The following is a 14,567-nucleotide window of genomic DNA, read 5'->3' on the forward strand; positions in this document are numbered from 1 at the left end:
GCTTAATAACTGCTTATCATTGACTGTTTTATCAGAACCTTTGCTCCTTCTGTTAACCGAAAGTTCAGTGGACCAGAGTGGCAGCAATGGTCACATATCTGATTTCTTTGGCCTACCCAGTGGCATTCACATTTTTTACCACATTTGGATTAGCTAGATGTTGGATTAAATGCTTTATTTAACATTTGGGGCATGGCTTTTCTGAACCAGAAAACTCTTTACCTTACTTAGGATTATTTGGAACATACTAAGGATGGATATGGTTAGTATCAAGTCTGGCGATTGAGGAAACACCTTATAAATCACATAGGTTTCTGTGCCCTTGGGTCAGGGGTCATATTAGATACAGATGTTTCACTAGCTGGTGTGCAGGTCAGTCAGGTGTTGTGGGGAGGCTGTATGAGCAGCATCTGTGGTCCGGCTCACTCCTTGAGTCAATCTTGGAGTTGAAAGGGACCTCTGAGACCGTTTAGTCCAACACATACCTACAAGAATTCCCTCTCCAGCCTCCTTGACAGGTGTTTATTCAGCTTTTCTTTGAAGACCTCCAGTGATTGGCAGTCCCCTACTTCCCAAGGCAGCTCATTTCACTTTTGGATCATGCTAATAACTCTATGTGTTTACCACTTCTACCCATTGCTTCCCCTGTTCTGCCCACTGGGCCCACACAGAGCAAATCTAATTTCTCTTCCATATGACAACCCCTCAAATACTTAAAGAGAGCCATCATCTCTCTCCTAAGTCTTCTCTTTTCCAATACAAACACGTCTCTGGTTCCTTCAACATACCCTTATATGAGATGGACTTGAGACCCTTCCCCATATTGTTTGCATTCCTGTGTATGTATTCTCTAGTTGATCAGTGTCCTCTTTAAAGGGTAGTACATTAGAGCATGGTGCTAATGAAGATAAAGTCTAGTTTGATTCCTGCACATACCAGTTAGTGCTTGATAAGTACATATTTTGTTATTTTTTTTTCAGACAGGACAGCACAGCCCACTCTCCCTTCCTTCCATGGTACATCCTAAACTACAAAGATGAATAGGGCATAGGATAACGTATCTAGAGCTAAAAGGAACCTCCCAATTATGTTTTAATCTGGTTTGGGTGTCACTGGGAAGGTCACCAGATGTGTGTTTGACACTTCAGGTGTAGATGGGTTGGATACCAGCTCACATATCAGTTTATATAGAAAATACATGTATAAATGTGAGGAAATGATCTAGAAGTAGAGAAGGCTGAATCGTTGGGGATCATCAAACATAGGAAGGAAGGAAACAAGCATTTATTAAGCTCTTCCCATGTGCCAGGCATTAGGCTGAGCACTTTCCCAATATCTCATCTGATTCTCATGACAACTCTGTGAAGTAGGTGCTATTATTATCCCCACTTTACAGTTGAGGAAACTGAGGCAGACAGAAATTAAGTAACTTGCCCAAGGTCACACAACTAGTAAGTGTCTGAGGCTGGATTTGGACTCAGGTCTTCCTGATTCCAGGCCTAGTGCTTTATCATCCACTGTGCCCCCTAGTAGCCTCTCAGCTGAGAAACTATTGTTGGATATGTTATTGTGGGAATGTTTATTCTGGTATGGGTTGGACCAGATGGCAACTGAGATCCTTTCCAACACTAAAGTTCTGTAATTCCAGTTCTGTGAAAACTGTTGCTTTCCTTGAAATTCCCTTACTGGTGTCATAGGAATGCCAGATGCTTGTGCCTTTATTTTTTTACATTTGTTTCGGTGATCATGCTATGATTCATACTCATCTGTTCTGTGGGTTCAGCACTGACTTGGAAGAAACTTCTTGAAGGTAGGCACCGTCTCATTTTTGTCTTTGTAACTTCAGTGCCTAATCCACTGCTCTGTACACAATAGGCATTTAATAAATGCCATTTTAATTGAATTGGAGAATACTAGCAAGAGTGGTTGTGCTCACAGAATTAGAAAAGATATCAGAGAGTCCAACATATATAGAAACCAAGAGCCTCTTCCTACTACATCTTGTGCTTGATGAATCACAGTGATGGCTCCCTGATGCCTTGATAATAGCCTTAGAGATGAAAGGACAAAGTAGGGCAAAGTTTTAGAAGTGTTTCCTGGCTAAGACAAATTTTTTGTCTGAGGGTTCTCTGATCTTTTGGAATCCAAATACCTTGCCCTCTCTTTACCCAACATGGTAGGCAGGAGATGCTTCTAGAACTTCTCCCTAACTCTCTTCCATTACTATGTGAAATACCTCCAGAAATATGAAGAATGAGGGTCAAAGGGTACCAGTGTTTAGGCCTCTTGGGTATGCTGGGTATGCTAAGTAATGGCTAGTCTCTAATATAGTAGTCTCTCAAATTGTTGAATCAATTTGTTCCAGAAGTTCAATTAAGTTGAATTGAAACTGAGTGCATTTATTTTTCTCTACAAATAGTGTTAAAACCTTGATCAGGTTCCCAGATCAACCCCCCAGAGCATATTTAATTTCATTATGTATCTTAACTATAGTACTAATAGGATGAGCTTGAATTTTGGGTACTGTGAGAAAGAGGAAGAGGAAAAGTGTTTTCTTTCTTTTTCCCAGTTTTAGGGTCAGTCCTAGGCAAAATTCTGAAGTTTATGTAAAGTTTTTTTTTGGGGGGGGGTGGGTAGATGGTGGTGAAGGAGTGTTATCTCACTTTCCTCTCAACTTATGCATTCTGGCATCCATTCAAGTCTTCCCTGCCTCCCTCCAACCTCCCCAAAGTGCTCCAAGCTCTAAAATTATTTACCTCCTATCTCCTGCTTCTCTAATCAAAACTTCCTTCCTTCGGTGCAGCTGTCTCAGCTAGATGTTAGGAGAGATTCATGCTAATTTGAGAGTGAGTGATCCTTGCATGATCCTTGCATGACGGGTTGTCCCATATGCACCTCAAACGCAACATGTCAAAAACAGAACTCATTATTTCCCCCATTCCTCTTTTGAACTTCCCTATTTCTACTGAGGGCATTGGTATTCTTCCAGTAATACAGATTAGCAACCGGGAGTCCTCCTCAACTCCCGCTCTTCCTTACTCCACAATGTTACAAAGTCTCGTTAGTTACTATCTGCGCAACATCTCTTTAATCTATCCCCATCTCTCCACTTACATGGCCACCACTCCTGTACAGGCTCTTATCACTTCTCACTGAGACTATTATAATAGCCTCTTTTATTGGTCTCATGGCCTCCAGGCTTTTCCTTTTCCAGTCCATACTCCGAAGTGATTTTCCCAACTATAAAATATAAACTCTGTAAGACATTTAAAGCATTCACAGCCTGAAACCAACCTACCTTTCCAGTCTTATTATACATTAGTCTCCTTCATACGCCTGGTTCAGCTAAACTGGCCTTCATGCTACCGTTCATGCTCATTTCATCTCATATCTTTCTTCCTTTGTATGGATTAGCCCTGGTATCTGGAGTATACTTCCTCAACACCTCCACATCTTAGAATCTCTTGTTTCCTGAACTCAAGCATCTCTGTATACTCAGGCCTTTCCTGTTCCCCCACGCAGATGCTAGCACTCTCCTCACTACTAGCACATCACATTTATTTTGTATTTATTTTCTGTGTCTTCATCTGTGTATGTTTTGTCTCCCTGACTCCTTGGGAACAGAACTGTTTTTGTTTTTGTCTTTGCATACATGTTGCCTATCATACATACAGTAGATGATTAATAAGTGCTTTCATATTGATTGATTGCTTCTTTACCTTGGCAGAGGTATCTCAATTTTAAAAAAAGACCATTTGTTAACTCAAATTAATCTCAAATTGATGGAATTTTAGGCAGTGACAAAACTAGGGAAAATTCATGAACTTTATGGGGGAAGATATTTTGGGGTCAGTGGGGAGCTACCACATTGTTCCTGGCTCAGAATTTCCCTATAGTTTTTGCTTTCTACTTCTAAAACAAGAGATCCTCCCCTTGCACCCCACCCTGAAATGGCTGAAATGGCAAGAGAAGGGTGTGGGCATGGGAAAGGGGAAGGGGACTGTGGGAGTGGCAGCAGGTGCTACCTGAATGGGAAGTTTGGGAGGTAGAGGCAGCACATTTTCATTAAACTTCACAGGTATTTTTTCTCCCTCTCCCATCTTGACCTTATTTACTACTGAGAGCATCTGTACCTCATTGTGGGCTTTGTAATAAGAAAGGACAATGTTCCCCAGCTGTGCTCTTCTCAAGAAGGAGTTGTTGATGGTTTGCATTTGGTGTTGAAGAGATCCTTGGCTCTGGGGATTGGCAGCATCTGGGTTGCCCAGCATGCTGCAGTCCTCAGATAACTGGTAAAGAATGTGCAAAAGGCAGCATGGCTGGTTTTACCTCATGCCCTGTCCCCACCCTTTGCACAGATTCATGCAAACACGTAGATTGGGCTCTTCTATGGAAGAGGCCCAAAGACTCTTCTCTCGGGCAAGGCCTCCATATGTGACCCCATTATATGCTTTTTATGTGTGGATACACCCTCCCTTTTTTTTTTAAAGAAAAGCAAAAGATAGAAAAAGAGAAAGAAAGAAAGGCCATTGTTGATAGACCACTTAGAAAGAAACCCCAATTCCTAACAGCTGCAATTCTTTTTCTGTATTGTGGTTTCTTGATGTTTTGATGGGATTTGAACAGTGAAAGATAATCCAACCCTTGAGTCAGTCTGTCAGTCAGCATAGGTGCTAAGAGCTGGGTGCAAAGAAAGGCACAAAACATCCCTGCTCATAAAGAGCTCAATCTAATTTGAAAATCAACAGGCAAACAGCCACCAAGTAATTACATGCAGGATAAAATGGAAATAATCAACTGAGGGGAGGCACTCACATTAGAGGGAATTGGGAAAAGTTTCTTGTGGAAGGAGGGATTTTAGCTGGATGTGAAGGAAGTGAAGAAATAGATGAAGATAGAGAGAATTCCAAACATGAGGGACAGGCAGTGAAAATGCCTGGAGTCAGGAGATGGAATATTTTGTGTGAAGAGCAGTAAGCAGCCTTGTGTCACTGAATCTCAGAGTATATGGGGAGAGTAAGGTTTAAGAAGACTGGTAAGGGAGTAGAGGGCTGGGTAGTGAAAGGCTTGGAATGCCACAGGGTTTTATGTTTGATCCTGGAGGCGATAGGGAGCCACTGGAGTTGATGGAATTTGGGGAGGAGTTGGGGAGGCAGCCTGGTCAGACATACTGTTTAGGAAGATTAGTTTTGGCAGCTGAGTGAAGGATGGACTGGAGTGGAGAGAGTCGAGGCCAGGAGACCAATCAGCAGGCTGTTGCAATAGTGCAGGACCAAGGTGATGGGGAGCTAGGTGGTCCAGTGGATAGAGTGCCTGGCCTGGGGTCTGGAAGCCCAGAATTCAACTCTACCCTCACACTCAGCTTAGCGCCCCCCCCTTCTATCTTCGTTTGACACCACTGCTCTAAGCAACACTGCTTTTGAATGAGTATTTGATTAAAATACAATAATTATTATTCTTTAAGTGAAATTCCCAGAAAATACTGAAACCTCACTTTGGCCAATAGTACTAGTCTCTTTAGAGGCAGCTAGGAGGCTTAGTGGATAAAGTTCTGGACCTGGAGTCAGGAAGACTCGAGTTCAAATTTGTCTTCAGCTGTGTGACCCTGGCCAAGTCATTTGACCTCCATTTGCCTTGGAGAGGTATATGGAGTGTTTGGGTAAGACTAGCACCTCTGGTGTGAAGGCTTGCCAAGTCATTTTTGGGGATGCTCGTTTACCTCTGGTGTCCACCTGTCACTCAACTCTCACTTGTGACTCCAAGAAACCATAGTATGTGCAGCAGCCATACCCCAGGCTGAGGATAACCAGCAGACCTCAAAGCCATCAGTGAGTTAGGGGAATGTCTACCCCAAACATGAGAAGACTTCCCGGGGCTGGGGTGTGTGTGGGGGGTCTGAGTGTGTGGGAATGGGCAGATGAGAACAATTTGTTTCAACAGCCCTGAAGGTAGCAAAAGCAGGCACTTCGGAGCACTTAGAGCTTGGTTAGACATTGAAGATGCCAAGGTCATTCACTACATCCTGGCCATGGCCACTTGCCTTTTGTCCTGCCACTGGATTTCGATGACTCTGGAAGAGAGACTGACAGCTTTGTTCAACTCTGCCTCACTTAAATCCAATTCACCTGCATGTCAAGACATCGTCCTGTGATGGTCCTTTTCTAAAAAGAAGGATGAACAGTAGCCTTCGAAACAGCCAGATTGCTCAGTGGATAGAGTGCTGGGCCTGGAGTCAGGAAGACCAGAGTTCAAATCTGGTTTCAGACACTCACTAGCTGTGTGACCCTGGACAAGTCACTAAACCTCTGTTTGCTTTAATTCACTGGAGAAGGAGATGGAAAATCACTCCATTATCTTTGCTAAGAAAACCTCATATGGGGTCACGAAGAGTTGGATATGACTGAATAACAGCTAGTTCCTTTACCAGCATTCCCAACAGATGCTGAAATTGAATAATAGAAACTTCTCTCCACTTGCCCATGTGGACATCAGTAGATTTTGAGTGAAAAGGCCCAGAGGTTTTCAGGAGGAGAGAAAAGGCGGTGGCCAGGGCCTTTGTGATCTGAGGCCTAGTCAATAAAATCTAAAATAATTGAGAGGTTATTATCCACAAGTTGACAGGAGTCCAAAACCCATCTAGGTCAAACCTAATATCACTGGTATTCAGCTAGTAAAACAAGTCAAAACATGACCAGGGCTGGTACCTTCTCTTTATCTTCAGGTAGGGCGGCTCCCATGCTCATGTCCTAACCCTGATTAAATAATGCGATTCCTTCCTTCTATCCTCTTAATCATGAGCAGGGCAGATTCATTTCTATGGAGCTGATGGGGCACAACCTTCTTTTGCTTTCTGGGAGCCAGGCAGCTGAATTATGATCCACCAGGGGTAGGTCTTTTGGGATGGCTGGTGTCTAGGTGATGACTGGTGCATGGGGTCTTCGTGGGAGGGCAAAATGAATATATATATATATATATATATGTATATATTTTTTTTTTTTTGCCTTTTGGAGTGACCAGGGTCACAATCAGTATATGCTATAAATTTTGTTTTTGGGTTTTAACAGACAAATTTGAGAGGCTCCTCTCTTGCCTTAATTGTGTGTGTGTGTGTGTGTAGACACAGAGAGAGATGGGAAGGAAGAGGAGAGAAGAAGAGGAGGGGAAAGTGAGAGAATAAATCCACCGTGTACCCCTCCCCTTATGCCTTCTACCACCCTACCATGTACAGGCAATGCTTGTGGATGAATGAATTAATAAGCATTTATTATGCACTTACCACACCAAAGTATTGTGCTAGGTGCTGGAGATATAAATATAAAAGCAAGACAATCCCTCCTCTTAAGTAGCTCACATTTGAATACAACATTTTTGTGGACCTAGAGCTGGGAGGAACCTCCGAGACCTTCTTCTCCAACCCCTACAGAGTGGCAGGAGTGGGATTTGGACTCCGGCTCTATAATATCTGAGCCAATGCTTGTTCCACTTTATCAGGTTACCGCCAAAATTGATTATTGACTGGCTCTCGGATCCATTTAAAAAATCTCTTCTGTTTGGATTTTTGCTAGCTTCTTAAAAGAAAGGGAGGATAAAATAATTCACAATAAGTTGTGAATGAGTGAAAACAGGACTTAAATCAGAAGTACTTACACTTTAAAAGAACCTACTTGTTAATGCCAAGGAATGATTATGTAAAGGTAAAATTTCAGACTATGTGAGGGGTTGAGTTGGGGGTGGGGAGGTCAGATTCTTGAGTGGAGCCTTTCATTCTTTAGCCACTTAAGGATTACCTACCCTTATCCCTTATTCTTAAATTATTAAATCCTCCTTTTAGTCACAAATATCAGTCTTTGGGATGCTAGGATTTGGGGCTAGAATGACCCTTCAAGACCATCTAGTTCTAGTCCAGTCTCCTCATTTTGTAGATAAAGCAACTGACCTGGAGGGGTAAGAGGTGACACAGTAAGAGGTAGATCTGTGATTTGAACCCAGGTCCTCTCACTGCAAATCCAGAGCTCTTCCCATTACTCCTCACATTGCCAGTTTAGGACAGTTTCAAAGCCCCTTCATATCAAAGTCTTCTTGTTCATTCATTTCAGTTGTGTCTGACTCTTTATGACCTCATTTGGGGTTTTCTTGGCAAAGATATTGGAGTATTTTGCCATTTCCTTCTCATTTTGCAGATAAGGAAACTGAGGCAAACTGGGTTAAGTGACTTGCCCAGTGTCTGAGGCCAGATCTGAACTCAGGAAGATGAGTCTTCTTGACTCCAGGGCCAGCACTCTATCCACTTAACCACCTAGCTGCCCAAATCATAGTCTTACCGAAAATAAAATTATAATACCTAGGCCACTCTGAAATTCTGCCCATTTGGAACTTAGGTTGTGATTGCACAATTACAGGTTTATCCACATTGAAGTGGAAACTTTTGTGCTTTAGTCTATTTGGGTCTCTTTTGTATAGGTCCTCCTTCCTTTTCCTAAAGAAAAGCACTGAGCATGTCATCTTATTACTATAGTCAGGTGTACAATTCTGGGGCATCACATTTTGTCTGTCACCTGGCTTTACTGGCTTATTACACATTGCTCTACTTCATACACCTTTCAGTCCAGCCCCCCTGGCCTTTGTAATGTTCCTTACATAGGACACTCCCTCTCCTGTCCCTGTACCTTTGCAGGCTTTCCTTCATGCCTGGAATGCACTTCTCCCAAGTAAAGCTTAGAATCTTTAGCTCCTACATGAGCTTTTTCCTAAGCCTCCACCCTTTTCAGCTGCTACCGCCTTCTTTGTGAAATTGCCTTGTATCCCCTCCACAGACTATAACATCCTTGAGGGCAGGGGTTATTTATTTATTATTTATTTATTTTTCACTTTTTATCCTCACTACTAAAATTTGTGTAGGCACATAACAAAATTCTTGTTGACCTTTGGTTATATGCTTCTTAAACATCATTCTGTTGTCAGTTCTGTGAACTAGTGTTAAACTTTTGTAGTTTAGCATTTTGAATTTTTTTTCAGTGATGAGGCATTGATGTTTGGGAGTAGGGCTAGGCTATACATGGGAGGGGATCCCTTTCAAGTCTTGATTTCCTTGATTCTAAGATTCTAGGATTGCTCGGAGCTTATCTGTATTATCTATAACAGAAAAATTGTGTTACAGAAGACGGTTGAATTTTCTGCATTGAGAGCCAGCCTGGGGAGGATACAGTCAATATTCAAAACCCCATTACTTAGCTTTGGAACAAAGTGATAACATTTCTTCCTAATCAGTCATTTCTTACAGCATCTGAGTGAGGAGGGTGCATGTGTGTATGCTCCTCTGCCTAATTGCAATCATGCTTCTTTCTTTACTGAATAGAGGAGGTATTGAGGAGTGGTATCTCAAAATTCATGCTTCTGGGCTGACTGTCTGCCCTGGCTTTCAGGAGAAATCTCCGAGGTTGCAGGGTTTTTTGCTAGTGGGGCCAAAAATGCTTAGCAACCAGTTTTATTGTGATGGTACCAGAAGTGATTAAGCTCAGGCAGAGACTTTTGGGGAGTCCCTTCTTACAGCCAGCCTGGCTTATTGTCTATCATTTCAGTGCCTGAAATCACCATGTTGTTAATTCTGTCATTTATTTAAACCCTAAAAAATATGGCAGTTCACATGAGCCTGTGTGGTGCAATGGGGAATTGGAATGAGGACACTTGGATTCAGGTCTTTCTGCAAACTCTTACTAGTTGTATGGGCATGGGCAAGTCACTTAATCAGCAGAACCTCAGTTTCCTTATCTGTAAAACAAGAGAGAATAATACTTGTCTTGTCTACCTCATAGGTAGGATTCATGTGCTTAGTAAACTTTCAGTTGCTATGTACATGTAAGTTTTTATTAATATTATAATGAAAAAACCCCAAACATTCATGGGGGTTTTTTTGGAGGGGTTAGTAGTATAATGAACACGTCCTTCTTACCTGGTATTTCTGTGCCAATGGTGAGAGTGGCATGGCTATTTTCAAGGCCATTCTAGATCATTAGACCCAGTAAGAAGTGGGCTCTCCATATGAGGAAACCAGTTTCAAAAAGCAAAAAGAGGTTCCAGTTGTCCATTTGACTAGGGCCAAGTTCAGCCTAGGTTGTCCCTTTGTAACTATTTCTTATTTATATATTATTCATTTTAAAAGTAACTCTTTTTTTATTCAAGTTTTTCAATTCTTTTCATTAGGTGAGAAAAACATTCTATCCATCTTCCCTTCTAGCTCATCTACTCTTTGTGGTACAGAAGATAACTTGTGTGGCCTTAGTATTGTTATGTAATTATATTCAATTATATAGCATATTAGCATAATTATGTAATAGTGCCTTGTATCTGTATAGCATCTTATGGTTTATGAAGTATATTCCTTGAATATCATCTCATTTGACCTCTACAGCTACCTTGTGATGTGTCAAGTGGGCATTGTTACCTCCATTTTACTATGAGGAGACTTTGGATCAGAGAAATTAAGTAGTTTGCCCAAAGTTATGCAGATAGGGTTAGAACAGAAGTGGGACTCAAATCTACAAGAAAATAACAGGTATATCCTATTGGAGATAGTGGTTTCATGGATTGGAATGTTTTGAAGTTAGACTGCCACTAGCCAAAGCAGTGCTGGTCCTATTTACACTTGAGTGATAATATTTGTCTGTAATTGGGTGCTATTTGGTTCTTATAATTTGGTAAGGCCCCCTTTTTTTTCTCTTTCCAAATCTTACTTTTACTGTTGATTTATTTTATAAACCTTTTATTCAAAATGCCCATGTCCACTAATTCAGCACTGGCGATGATGTGAAACCTAATTAGGTTTTTCTTTCTTTTTTAAATGCAAAATGTCTAAACTTTTTTTTTTCCCCATAAAGCCACCAATTCAGTTATAGAGAAGGAAGAACGCTTAGATCATCTCTCTTTAGGACCTGTTGGGGCAGGTTTATTTTTCTGTTATGAGTTAACTTTGTGGTGAATCTTGACAGATTTCCAGGAAGAATTGTACTGTGAGTCCCACGCCTCCTCTCCCACATACCTTTGTAATGGAGGCGATCGTACCTCCTCTACCTACCTCATTGGCTTGTTTTGAGGAGCTAATGGCATAGTATTTGGAGGCAGCCTGGTGCTAAGGAAAAGAGTATGGCATTGGACTCAGAGGCCTGATGTGATAGGGATTAGAGGCATTATCTCCATTTTATATGTGAGGAGACCAAGATTTAGGTTAAGCAATTTGCTCATAGTCATGCAGCTAGCAAATTTTTGCAGGTAGGATTTGAAGTTACTTCAAATGTAACTTGTACTTCAAATGTACTTGGCCTTTATGGATCCAAGGCTAGCTGTCTTTTCACTATATCATAATGCCCCTAATGGTCACCTGAGGTTATATCTGAATCCACATCAGATAACTCAGGATGCTAAATCAAATTTGCCAGAAATTTCTGTGGGCCAGTTCTCAACTTTAAGTAGAGCTACATAACCAAAATGAGTTGGTATAATATAGAGCAGGGGGTTTAATTAAATTAATTAATTATTTTAAAATAGTATTTTATTTTTTCCAATTACATGTAAAGACAATTTTTAACATTATTAAAACATTTTTCTTGAGTTCCAAATTTTTCTCCGGCCCCCTCCCTAAAATGGTAAGCAATTTGATATAGGTTATATATGTGTAATCATGTAAAACATGTTTCCATATTAGTCATGTTGTAAAAGAAGAAAAAGACTGAGGAAAAAAAAACACGAAAAAAGTAAAGAAAATGAAAACAGTGTGCTTTGCTCTACATTCAGAGCTCATCAGTTCTTTCTCTGAACGTGGATAGCATTTTCCATCATGAGGCCTTTGGAATTATTTTGGATCATCGTATTTCTGAAAAGCTCTAAGTCATTCATAGTTGATCATTGTGCAATGTTGCTGTTACTGTGTGCAATGTTCTCCTGACTCAGGGCAGGGGTTTTTAATCTTGGGTCCTTGAATTTGTTTTTAAACTATTTTGATAACTCTGTTTTAACCTAATGGTTTTCCTTTGTAATCTGATGTATTTTATTATGTGCATCTAAAGGCACTGTTCTTAGAAGGGGTCCATAGCAAAAGAAACATTAGTTAAGAATCCTTTATGTAGGGAAATGAGCACTGGAGTCAGCAAACCTAGGTTCTAATCCCAGCTTTAGTGATTGGATTACTAACTGCCTAAAAGTTCCTTCACCTCTCTGAGACCTTACTTTCCTCATCTGTAAAATAAGGGGATTAGGCTAAATGGCCAGTAAGATTCCTTCTAACTTCTAAACGTATCATCCTATGAACCTCTAAAAATATCTGCCATTCCAAGCATCCCATCTCCTTCAAGAGCAGCTGTCAAATGAACTTGTCCTTTCCTCAACCTTTTTTAGCTTATGGCAGTGTTATTTGCCATGTACAGGTAGGAGCTTAATAAATGCTATTTGATGATGAGTTGATGAAAGCCTCCACGGCCTATTTGGATGGGAGAAAAACAATTCTTGCGTGTGCTTTATAGAGCAAAAACGTGAGTACAGCATAAGGCTCATTAATTTTAAGCGTTCAATCTAGGAAATGCAAAAGCTGAGAGACTCAGTTTGATATTAACATCCATACCCTGTATTGAAAACATTACTTAAGAAAAGGCTTGTGCCTTATTTTAGACTTAACAATATTTGAAAATTTAAGTGTGGTCTGTGAGTATTGGCCAAAGGACCAAAGGAGACTGGGTCTGTACGTGGTGCAAATACTGCCTGGTAAAGATCTAGTGTCTGTCAAAGGACAAAAAAATGACAGTTCTCAGCAGTGTAGTCAGGCTGGCTGCCCAGTGCCCTCTGCTGTGTTTTGTCTTATTAACCTTTTCGCCCTTGGGTCATATAGACCTGAAATAAGCCTTCCCTCTCCCATTTCTGAAGTTCTTAAGCTCAAGTAGGAGTCCATCTCCTTCAGATTCTTTTCTTGACTAGGAGGAATTACATGTAGTTACAACTTTAGTTTTAACAATTCAATAATTGTTCAAGGGTTTGTTAAACACCTGTTGTGCCAGACATGGAGCAGTTAGGTGGTGCAGCGGATAGAGCCAGACCTAGAGTCAGGAACACCGAAGTTCAAATCTGGCCTCAGATACTTGTTAGCCATGTGACCCTAGGCAAGTCACTTAACCCTGTTTGCCTCACTTTCCTCATCTGTAAAATGAGTTGGAGAAGGAAATGATGAACCACTCTAGTATCTTTGCCAAGAAAATCCCCAATGGAGTCATGAAGAGTCAGACAAGACGGAACAACAATAGCAACAACAACAATGCCAGATACTGAACCATCCCGTGCTCTTAAGGAGCTTCCGTTAAACTAAGCCATGAACTTGGGTTTAAAAGAAAAATTGAACTGTATTTCATTGCAATTTTATTCCTTTGTCGTATTATGTATTTTATGCATTTAAAAGCATTATTTGGAGAATAGTTGTCCAAAGGCTTCTCTAGACAGCCACAGGGCTCTGTGACAGTGACAAAGTTAAGAACCAGAGGGACCCAAAACACACAAGTAAGTACATACAAAATAGTTTCTTTTTCTTTCCTCTTTTTTTCCTCACAAAGCAGTTTCAAGAGGTATCAAGAAAGATTCCCTATAGGATAGGGCACTTGAACTGTACTTTAAAAAAAACAAACAAACAACTATGCATTTTAAGAGAGAGGTAAATAAACTAATTGTAGACATCGGGTATCAATTCTTCAAAAGAGATGGAGGTGAGATCTCTTATTCATGGAACAGCTAGCAAACCAGTTTGACTAGAGTCGAAAGTGCTTATAATAGGAAATAAGACTGGAAAGGTAGATGGGAGCCACAGTGTGAATGTCTTTGAATGGAAGGCTGAGGATTTTTAATTTTATCCTAAAGGTAATAGGGGGCCATTGAAGATTTTTGAGTAGTAGAATGACATGATCAGGTTAGATTCTGCTGGCGGTTTAAGTGGAGGACTATAAGGAGCACTGATGCACTTTTACTTTGCAAAGCTCCCTCATGTCTGTTTTTTAATTTGATTATCCCATCAACTTGGTGAAATTGATAGAGCAGATATTATTATCCCTGCCTTAACAGATGAGGAAAACTGAATCACAGAGAGGTTCAGCTAATTGCTGAAGGTCACACAGCTGATTGATGAATAGCAGAGTTGGCACTAGAACACATAGGTTCCCTGGCTTCTAGTTTCAGGCTCTTTCCATCAGACCACTCTACCACTCATGTCACATTCTAATACACTGGTATGTAACATCTATTTTATGGCACATAACTGCCCCAGTTCTGATAGGTGTGCTTAGCTATGAATGCGACAATCACCTCTGCATTAGTGCAGAAAACAAAACAAGGAATATTCTAACTGAAACGCTCCTGCATTTTAAATAGATGAGCTGCATGTGAAGTGAGAAGCACAGTAAACAACAGTGAAACTCCTTAGAAGCTGCTTGTGCAGAGACTTCAGAGAGAGAAGAGAAGAGAAGGGGAGAGAGAGAGAGAGAAGGAGAGAGAGACAGAGAGAGAGAGAGAGAGAGAGAGAGAGAGAGAGAGAGAGAGAGAGA

At 40.9% G+C, this 14,567-nt stretch overlaps 1 protein-coding gene across 5 annotated transcripts in view; it reads left to right on the plus strand.

Moving 5' to 3' along the window:
* Positions 1-14,567, plus strand: part of CPQ (carboxypeptidase Q) — a 624,148-nt gene that overhangs the window by 61,023 nt on the left and 548,558 nt on the right. Inside the window, exon 1 of one of the 5 annotated variants that reach the window (XM_027849957.1) lies at positions 6,799-6,886. The exons of the other annotated variants lie outside the window; for them this stretch is intronic. The gene's annotated coding sequence lies outside the window, so the exon portion shown is untranslated. Of the gene's footprint in view, positions 1-6,798; positions 6,887-14,567 lie in introns of those variants that run through there. 5 annotated transcript variants of the gene reach the window in all.

Source organism: Vombatus ursinus, unplaced genomic scaffold (assembly GCF_900497805.2).
Source record: "Vombatus ursinus unplaced genomic scaffold, bare-nosed wombat genome assembly UNPS02008961.1, whole genome shotgun sequence".
Taxonomy (NCBI): Eukaryota; Metazoa; Chordata; class Mammalia; order Diprotodontia; family Vombatidae; genus Vombatus; species Vombatus ursinus.